We start from the raw sequence: 10235 nt of genomic DNA, 5'->3' as shown, positions 1-10235 counted from the left end.
ATGACAATAGCTCACCCAACTATACCGGGAGAAACATCCCGCACAACATCTGTAGTACTATTAAAATTCTTCAATTCTTGATTTATAACAAGCGGTTCGCGTCACATAAGATTGAGTAGGAAGGAAACAAGGGCATAAGCCTCAAGGAATCAAGTCACACGATGAGGAAATCAAGAAGGGAAGTGCTCTTCACAGCCTTGTAGCCTCCCGAAGATAAGTACAGACGTCTCTGTACCGATCCACGAAACTCTACTAGACTTGCTCATGACTCCTGAGACCTAAAGGAACTTAATGCTCTGATACCATGTTGTCACGACCCAAAATCCACTAAGGGGCGTGATGGCACCGGACACCGCTGTCAGACAAGCCAACCATAAATACTTAATTAAATTCTCATTTAAACAATTGTAAAAAACTCTGATTTTACTTCAATTTTTACTAATAAAAGATACTCAGTTCGAATTAAATATACATGTCAAGAAGTCAATACAAAATACCCCATAACTATCCCATAACCCAGTGTCACAAGTGCATGAGCTATTTCTAGGAAGCAATACAATACAACAACCGTCTGGAATACAAATTGGACAGAAAATAAATACAATAATCTGGAAGAGACTCTGCTGGCTGCGGGTCATCTCGAGAAGTGCAGCTCACCTAAGTCTCCACATCAACCATGCTACTACGCCCACCAGGCCACTAGTGATGCATGTGCATGTGCAACAAAAATGCACAGCAAGTGTAGTATGAGTACGAAAACAACATGTACCCAATGAGTATCCCGTCTAATCTCGAAGAAGTAGAGACGAGAGGTCGACTTCGACTTACTAGTGGTCCAATAATGATACGTCCGTAATATAATGAATCAAGGATTTATATAAACAAGCTTTGTAATTCAATAGGGTGAAACATGTAAACAATTCTTTCTTTTATAGAAAATTTCCAAATTACTTTTCATCATTTATACAAATATTCTCAAACCGGGAAGAGGCAATAACAACTTCAATAAGTTTCAAGGCAAGCAATACAAGCATGCGCAAATCATGCCAAGGTCATACGGCCCGATCCAACAATATTTAAACTGTGCACTACCAGAGGGTCGAATGGCGCGAACCATAAATGCAGGCATTCAGTCCGTTCCGATATTAAACACATACAGACAGTCAATCAAGAAGTCAACAAGGAACAATTATCCAAAGAAAAGCCAATTCTCTTTTAACAACTTTATAAAATGAAGTTTATTCCTTTTAGAAATTCATTTACTACTTCGATAGGATTTAAGCACTTCAAACCGTCAATAGGATTACAAATATATCCAAGTACAGCATGCTTTTGGGTCCTAAACTACCCAGACAATAACATAATAGTAGCTATGCATAGACTCTTGTCACCTCGTGTGTACGTAGCCCCCACAAATAGGAGCACATAACTAATTATTTCACCTATGGAGACAATTCCCTCTTACAAGATTAGAAAGGAGACTCAGCTCGCTCCGAAGATCCATAACTGGCATTCCACGCCCTTCCGAAGACTCGAATCGATGCACCATGCTCCAAAACTAACCAATAATTATGCAAATCCATTAATATACGCTCAATTACTCATTACAATCCAGTTTATAACAATTCCTAACCCTGATCGAAAAGTTGACAAAATTGCTCTCGGGCCCACGTGCCCGAATTCCTAAATTTTTCGAAGATAAACTTTACCCATAACCTCACGAAATCAAATATATAATTTGCTCTCAGTTTCATACCCAAAATCGTGGTCAAATTCCAAGAATATCGATTTTCTAGGTTTTCCCTCAAACCCCTAGTTTCTACAAATTTCATGCTCAATTCCATACATAATCAATGTATTTAACTCAAGATAGGTGGGGGTAGCTTACCTTGTCGTTGATGATGAAAACCCCCTCTTGAAACCCTCTAAGAATCGCCCAAGCCAAGAGAAAAATGAGAGAAAATGGCCAAATCTCAATTTTTAAAACACTCACTGCCTCCAGTCCTTTCGCACCTACGGTCTATTGATCGCTTCTGCGATGCTGCAGGTGCGGACCAATTGCCTCTTCTGCGGTTTTTCCCCAAGCCTTCAACTTCTGCATTTGTGCTTCTCCTTCCGCAGGTGCGGTCCCGCATTTGCGGCGAAATGACCGCATCTGCAGTCTTAGCCTAGCCGTCCATTTCCGCTTCTACGGCACGAAGTCCGCTTCTGCGTCTCTATACCTGCGGCCCTAATTTCGCAGGTGCGGTTACACCAGCAACCAACAACTTCAGCCTTCTCCAAAATTCCATTTTCGATCCGTTAACCACCCGGAATCCACCCGAGGCCCCCAGGACCCCAACCAATCATACCAACCAGTCGCAAAACACATTACGGACTTGCTTGAGGCCTCAAATCATACCAAACAACGCTAAAACCACGAATCGACCTCCAATCCAAGCTTTATGAACTTTAGAATTTCAAACTTCTACTTTCGATGTTTAAACCTATCAAATTATGTCCGATTGACCTCAAATTTTGCACGCAAGTCATATTTGCCTTTACGGACCTACTCCAACTTCCGGAATTAGGATACGACCCCGATATCAAAAAGTCAACTTTCGGTCAAACTTCTCAAAAACCTTAAAATTTCTATCTTTAGCCAAATGACTCCAAAATGACCTACAGACCTAGAATTCACTTCCGATAGCGCTCCCAACTCTAGAATCACCATACGGAGCTACTCCCAGACTTGAAATCCCAAATGGATATCGATAACACTGAAATGCACTTCAACCCAAACTTATGAAATTTCTTTCAAAATGCTAACTTCCACAATAAGCGCCAAAACGCTCCCGGGTCTTCCAAAACCTGATCTGGACATACGCCCAAGTCCAAAATCATCATACGAACCTGCTGGAACCTTCAAATCCCGATTCTGAGGCCGTTTACTCAAAATTCAATCTTAGCTAATTCTTTCAACTTAAAGCTTCCGAAATGAGAATTCTCTTTCCAAATCAACTCCGAACTTCCCGGAATTCAATTCCGACCATGTACACAAGTGATAATACCTGAAGTGAAGCTGCTCATGGCCTCAAACTACTGAACGGCGTGCTAAAGCTCAAAACGACCGGTCGGGTCGTTACAATGCTAGTGGTAGCGAATATACCTTACTCACCTCTAGAAGGAGGTTTGAGATGATATAAGAAAATAATGTCATTATTATGGCATGAATGATCATTGGTCACGTACCTATTGTACGCCAAAATATTTTGGCAATGTGATTATTAAAGGACAACAATAATGTAAGAAACATATCTTGCATATAATTTTGACCATGACCATAATGGTATAACTTTCTCCTTGAAAGAGATATATGACCATATGGATGTTGATGAATATGTGGTAGTACAAAATTAATTGAGAGCTCTCGAAGAGCCAATTACCACTATTTTGGAGAAATAAAATTGATTATCAATAAGATATTGTGTTGTAGTAAGTCTCAAAGAAACTTATTCACTTTCCAAAGTACACGCGAAAGCAGTTGATTATATTGAGGCTATAAATAAAGGAAAGATTTAATATCTTCTATTACTACAACTTGTAGTGGGGTAATATGTATATGAAAAGTTACCCGCTTTATTCTCCAGTTTATACTACACAAATAAAAGAATGTCACAATAAAGTAGAACTTTATTGATATAAAACTCATATCATAATAAACTTGGAGTTTATTGATATCCAGTTGGCATATCTAGTTTAGTCATATCAATTTAAGTATGATGTACAAAAATAAAAGAGAATTCACATGAGTAAACATTAAAGAACTAGAAAGTTCTTTACGAATTCTCCTATGTTGCTTGTTCTCATTACTTAATAGACCAACTAAAATTGGGATTGAATCCCATGAATGCTGGAAATATCAAAGGTGAATATGAGTCCATTCACCTGCCATGTATACCACATAAGATACATCTATGAGATGGTTACATGTGTGATTATTAACCCGCAACATGGTATTTGCGAGGTAAATTGCTCAATAATTTAATTTAGAGCATAATTTCCGGATTTTCTATTCAAGATAGTTTATCTTGATAAGTTGGTTTACATCATAGTTGGTTTAGCAAAAATAATTCATTAAGTGTCTCCACTTAATAGCTAAACTATTGCTTATGAGAACAAAGTTATCTATATCAGTTTGATATAGGTTATATACGAAAGTATATTTCATTCTCCCCTCACAAGTGGTTCAGGGCCAGGAACCAAATAATTCCATCTTATTATTATTGTTGTGCAGTGTATTTGGATTAACACCATAACGCACAAAGATGAGTTTCCAAAATTGAGGAAGCAAGTTAGTTTTTCTAACATGAGGGGGAGACATGATAAACACTTGAGAAAAAGTTACGTGGAATGAATTATCATGTGTACCTCTAGACCCTCGAATAAAATAATATGAACTTGAGTTCATAAAAGGATAATTCATTTGCAATATATTGCAAAACATGCCGAACGCATTTGTTGACCCAAATAAAGTTACTATATTCTCACTGAAAATGCTCCTATTAAGTCCTAAAAGGACAAAGTCTATGGTACGGTTAAAGCGTGTAGACAAATCGGTTTCAAATAAACTTCTTGATAAAGAAGATGAGCAAAAGAGGCAAGTGATCTAGAAGATCACATGACATAACACTTCATAAAATCTCAAAAGAGATTCAGGTACCTGAAAATTTGAATGAAGAGATCTCTATGTTATGTCTTTATGAAAAAATATTGAAACTGATATAAAATATTCGTCGACAACATCTATGATAGCGCTAAGTATAGATGGGGATCTCAAGTCTGTCGGACCTCAAGTCTATCGAATACAGACACAAAAATATTGGCCAAATGGAAGAGAAACAATTCAAGTAGAATTGATTACATATGAAAGACATATAATTTTGTCTATGTCGTTCAAATACTTGAAAGTGTAAAGTCAACGGTGTGTGCAATCACCTTTATCTATCTTATATGTCTAGCATGACATAAAAACTTGATATGCATCTAATTAAAGTCCATTAGATGACTTATATGACAATCCTTGAAGGATTTAAACTGCTTAAAGCATATACAATTCTTGATATTGAAGTACCAATTCCTCAGTACAATTTGCATACAAATTATCTTGCTATAACTATAAACATGATAATGTGATAGTGAGAATACCTCTATGGAGATATTGAAAAGACCATTCCACGGCATTTTATGAAGACATTACATCTCTATCAAGAATGATGATTTCAAGATGCAATATGTTCATTCAAGTTAATATGGCGAATTTGTTTATCAAATCTCTACCAACAATCTTTTGAAGATGGTGCACAAGATTGGGATGCGAAGGCTCAAGGATGTGAATTGATGTTCTTATAAGGGGGAGTTAATACGCGTTGTACTCTTTTTCCCTTACAAGATTTTGTCCCACTGGATTTTTCTTACAAGGTTTTTAACGAGGCAACCAAAAGGCGTATTATTAGATATGTGTACTCTTTTTTTTTACTAGAATTTTTTTCCACTGGGTTTTATTTTAGTTAAGGTTTTAACGAGGAACATTATCTGTTGAATAGACATTCAAGGGGGAGTGTTATAAATAGAATTTTATTTATGGTGAATGTCTATATTTAGAGAGATTCTAGGGTTTATTACTTGGTGGCTAAGTTATCTTCTCCCTATAAATAGAGGATTCTATTCCATTGTAAATCATCTCATATCAATAAGAATTCTCTCTTTCTACTTTGCTCTGCAATACTCTTCTTCTTCTGTTATTATTTTATAACATGTTTGTTTTAAAAGTGGATATACTTTGATTGTATTAATGACTAGTAGATGGATAGTTGAGACATTATACGAGTCTAAAAAATTAGTCATTCTGCAATTGAGTACTTAAAAGTTTATTTGTGTCATTATCCCACGTTTAGGGGAGTAATTTTAGGAATTTATGAAATTAAAAAGTTCAAAAGTTGTAAGAAATTGCATTTTATGGAATTTTATAAAAAGTAGTTGTAATATTTCTAAATAAGTTTTAAAGAAGTTGTATTCTATATAAATTCCTCGTAACGAGACCTAAGGTCGCTGGAAAAAACAACGACGTAATATTTTACTTTTCAGATAGTGAATATATTAGAGAAAAAAAACATCCCCCCTCCCCTCGAACCACTTCTCTAAAAATTCAATTAATTATATAATTAAACACTGAATTTGAAAATATTTTTTGGGATTTTTTTAATATGTTCAAACGACTCCTTAAAATGATGATCTTGACAAATATATGCTCCGCTCTGCTTCCATAACTTGTACTATGTGTTTGCTATCTTGTCAAATACATTTCACCTACATTCATCTTTCTTTAATTGTATTTTCACTCCTTTTTACTTTTCCTTTCAGCTATCAATAAGCATTTGAGTTGAACGTTTAAATTTTAACTTATCTATGCAATTGGTAAACATTTAAATGTTATAAGCACACCAAAATCAACCAAATGTTTGACCATTCCCAAAATAAAATTTTATCTTAATCTCTTTTTATATTGATGACAAGATGCGGGAAGCGAGACTCAGATGGTTTGGGCATATTAAGGGGAGAAGCTCAGTGTCACGACCCTAAACCCAGACCCGATCGTGATGACGCCTCTCGTGAAGACAAAGCCAGCCGACACAACACCCAATTCTTTTTAATCAATTAAATTAATATGAATTAAGTCTTTAACATAATAATAATAATCCCAAAATAAACAGTGAAACAGTACAATTTGCGGAAATAGAACCAACACAACCCAACATCGGGGTGTCACCAGTCATGAGCATCTATCATAATACTGCAAGTCTGAACGAGTCTACACAAACTATTACATAACTAGGACAAGGGAAAGCAATGATGATAAAAGGGAGAGACACTGGGCTGCGAAACGCCGAGCAGCTACCTAGTGAACTCCGGAATCTGCTGGAAGCTCTCAACCATCGCAAGGAGGACCTGAAGCGCCTGAATTTGCACACGGAGTGCAGGGAGTAAAGTGAGTACTCCAACTCAGTGAGTAATAATAATTAATGAAGACTGAGCGATGAGAAATCACGCAAAGGCACATCAACAGGCTATAAAGAAGCAGTATAAAGCCAGTGGAGACAATGAAACAATGCAAACACGTAAAGTCACCTTAGTTCAGTTTAAGCTTCTTTAAAAATCTCTTTTTAATAATTAAGCAAGTAAATGACATGCAGCTAGAAAAGATAAACCCATAAAGAACAGCCCCTCGGGCACAATACCAACAGAATTAGCCCCTCGGGCAATACATGGAACAACACTAGCCCCTCGGGCTATATCTCATTTCACAATGGGTACCCGCGCTCACTGGGGGTGTGCAGACTCCGGGAGGGGCCCCTTACGGCCCAAGCGCAATATCAAGTCATCTCATGGCATAATCAGTAGGCTCTCGGCCTCATATCAACAAGCCACTTTGTGGCATACAATCTCAGGCCCTCGGCCTTACTCAGTCAGAATCTCATAAGCCACTCGGACAACAGTAAAAACATGATGCTCAACTCAAATTATCATTTAGAATATCATTTAATGTGTTAAAACAGAGTAAACATCGCTGAGTTATGAAACAATAGAATATAGCATGACTGAGTACAAATATAAAGTCAAAACAGTGAGGAAATATTAGTAAAAGTCCCCTAAAGATCCAAATAGTTGACACGAGGCCCAAATATGACATTCAACCCAAAACATGATGATAGCAAATAGTTTTCAATCAAATACGCAGTAAAACAGTCATTTGGGATAGACTAAGTCACAATCTCCAACGGTGCATGACCCCACGCTCGTCATCTAGCATGTGTGTCACCTCAATATAGCACCACGGTGTGCAATCCGGGGTTTCATACCCTTAGGACAACATTTAAAATCATTAATCACCTCTATCTAGTCCAACTCTAGTCTGCGACGCCTTTGCCCCTCAAATCGGTCTCCACTCGTGTCGAATTTATCCAAAATCAGAATCACGATGTCAAAATATGCTAAGGCAACGAAGCCTATGCGAAAATAATCAAGTTATAGCATAAATCCCGAAATTAACCAAAACCCAACCCCCGGGCCCACGTCTCGGAATTCGATAAAATTTACATCAATAGATTCCTTATCTCCCCACGAGTTCATACATATCAAAAGTCCTAAAATCCGACCACACATGACCCCTCAAATCCTCAAGTCAAGGTCTCCAATACCAAGCCCTAGTTTCCTAATTGTTAACCCTAAATTTCCATTAATTAGTGCTCTAATCCATGAAATAATACCATAGGATCGATTATTAGACTCAAAAATCTTACCTCCAGACGATATCCCTTGATTCCCTCTTCAAAATCTCCCAAAAAGCTCCAAAACCGACTTGAAATGGTGAAGAACAACTCAAAAATCGCGAAAGAATGCTTTTGTACCTTCTGGCCCAGGCTTTTCGCACCTGTGGTCCAGATCTCGCTTCTACAGTCCCAAGCACCGCATCTGCGGTCCTCACTTAAGTGGACAAAATCCGCATCTGTGATGCATAATCCACACATGCGCCATCGCAGGTGCGGTCCCTCAACCGCATCTGCGGTTTCTACCTTCCTAGGCTCTTTCCGCTTCTGCGAGACCGCACCTACGGTCCCCTAGCTGCATGTGCGGTTATGATAGCAATGGAACATCTTTAGCTGCCAAAATCAACTTCCAAACTTTCTGCCAACTACCCGAAATCACCCCGAGGCCCCCGGGACCTCAACCAAAAGCACAAACACATCATATACCACCATCCAAACTTATACCAATCTTCAAACACACCTCAAACAACATCGAATCAACCAAAACACATCGAATTCAAGCCCAAATTTCCAAAATCTTCCGAATTACGCTTTTGATCAAAAAGTATACCAAACCACGTCCGAATGACACAACGGACCTACTGTAACTCCCGAAATTTCATTCCGACCTTTATATCAAAATCTCACCTATCAACCGGAAAACGCCAAAATACCAACTTCGCCAATTCAAGCCTAAATCTACTACGGACCTCCAAAACACATTCCGATCACGCTCCTAAGTCCCAAATCACCTCCCGAAGCTATCCGAACCACCAGAACTCACATCCGAGCCCTTTAACATATAAGTCAACATCCGATTGACTTTTCCAACTTAAGTTTCCTCAAAAGAGACTAAGTGTCTCAAACCTTACCAAAACCTTTTCGAACCTAAGCCAACCAACCCCGATCATATATAGAACCAATAAACAAAGCAATAAGAAACAGAAATGGGGGAAATGGAGCGGTAACTCATGAGACGACTGGTCGAGTCGTCACACCTAGATGCTCCGGTAAGGAGATGTGAGCGGCTGGTTCTGGAGAGCATGAGAAGAGGTAGAAGGCGGCCTATGAAGTATTGGGGAGAGGTGATCAGGAAGGATATGGCGAGGCTTCAGATTTTCGAGTACATGACACTTGATAGGAAGATGTGGAGATCGAGTATTAGAGTTCTAGGTTAGAAGGTAGTTGATTTTTGCCTTACTACTAGGCTGGTAGGATTTTTGTCTAAGATAGATAGTGACAACGTTGTGTCTTACTATTTCACTTTTCAGTGTAGAACCTATTTAGTAGCTATCGTTTTTGCTTTGCTTTGCTTTGCATCTTTCTTCTGGATTTTATGTTGTTCCTATTTTTCCTATGATTTCTATGGTGATGCTAATATTGTCTCTTTTTGTCTTTTTTGTTTTCTTGAGTCGGGGGTCTTTCAGAAACAATCTCTCTACCCCTTCGAGGTAGGGGTAAGGTCTGCGTACACACTACCCTTCCCAGACCCCACTAGTGAGATTTTACTGGGTTGTTGTTGTTGTCTTTCTATATTCATTATTTCTTCTTTTCTTGACAAAGATACTTTTTAAGTTTATAAAAAAATTAAGGGTATTTTATTTTGGCAAAATACATAGTTTACCCAACAACCTTATAGCGAAATCCCTGTTACATACTTCTCTTTCTCGGAAAACCTTTTACACACTCAACCGTTCAAAAGTATGTCTAAGGCGCACCACTTTTGTGCTTGACCAATTTTTTCAGATAATGTGAAAGTCACGCCCTAATAGGGCCGTGACACGTGTCATTAACTTTAAAAAGGAAAAAAATATTAGAAATTAAAATTAAAACCCATCTTCTTCACCTTTCCATTTTTTATCTTAAGCACCATAATTTTTTGTGAGAAAG

Source organism: Nicotiana sylvestris, chromosome 1 (genome assembly GCF_000393655.2).
Source record: "Nicotiana sylvestris chromosome 1, ASM39365v2, whole genome shotgun sequence".
NCBI classification, from domain to species: domain Eukaryota; kingdom Viridiplantae; phylum Streptophyta; class Magnoliopsida; order Solanales; family Solanaceae; genus Nicotiana; species Nicotiana sylvestris.
Note: the sequence above shows the minus strand (reverse complement) of the source record.